At 38.2% G+C, this 650-nt stretch overlaps 1 non-coding gene across 1 annotated transcript; it reads left to right on the top strand.

Moving 5' to 3' along the window:
- Window positions 1-253: 253 nt before the first annotated feature.
- Window positions 254-360, top strand: LOC142431139 (U6 spliceosomal RNA). Its single transcript, XR_012780703.1, has one exon. It is a non-coding gene; the product is annotated as a U6 spliceosomal RNA (small nuclear RNA).
- The last annotated feature ends 290 nt before the right edge of the window (window positions 361-650 follow it).

Genomic DNA, 650 nt, shown 5'->3' with positions numbered 1-650 from the left:
AGAAAAAATAAAATAGGAAGAAAGAAGGGAAAAGAAAAACGTAGGTGGAAAAATAACAAAGCCTTTTCTGTCCTGCAGGGTTGCTATGGGGAGGAATTGTTTCCATGTGGTGAGTTTAGCATGGGGTCAGAGAACCACTGTAGGGTCGTCTGCTTCGACACTGCTGGCTTCAGCCTAGAAAAAAATGCTGCCCTAGAAAACCTTCGAGGAGTTCCGCTCGGTCACATGGGCACTGTGGATGCAGAAACAAGAAGTACTCATGCGAACAGCACATGTACTAAGATTGGAACGAAACAGAGAAGATTAGTATGGCCCCTTCACAAGGATGGCATGAAAATTCATGGAGCATTCCCGAAACTTAAACAGCTATCAAAGCATGTACAGATATTAAATGTTTAAAAATCTGTAACTCTGATGAAATAAATCAAAATGTATTTAAATGAATGGAGAGACATACTGTGTTCATGGATGTCAGATAAGATGTCATTGCTCCACAAATTGATATAAAGGTTTAATGAAATTACTTTCTAAATGCAAGCGAGACCTTGAAAAAGAATAAAGTGAGAAGAGTCAGTTTACCTAATGTAAGAGTTTTATACACAGTATATGTTACATACTGTATATCGTAGTGAAGACAGCACTATTAGAAG

This window comes from Tenrec ecaudatus, chromosome 17 (genome assembly GCF_050624435.1).
Source record: "Tenrec ecaudatus isolate mTenEca1 chromosome 17, mTenEca1.hap1, whole genome shotgun sequence".
Taxonomy (NCBI): Eukaryota; Metazoa; Chordata; class Mammalia; order Afrosoricida; family Tenrecidae; genus Tenrec; species Tenrec ecaudatus.
Note: the sequence above shows the minus strand (reverse complement) of the source record. Positions and strands in the feature narration are given on the sequence as shown.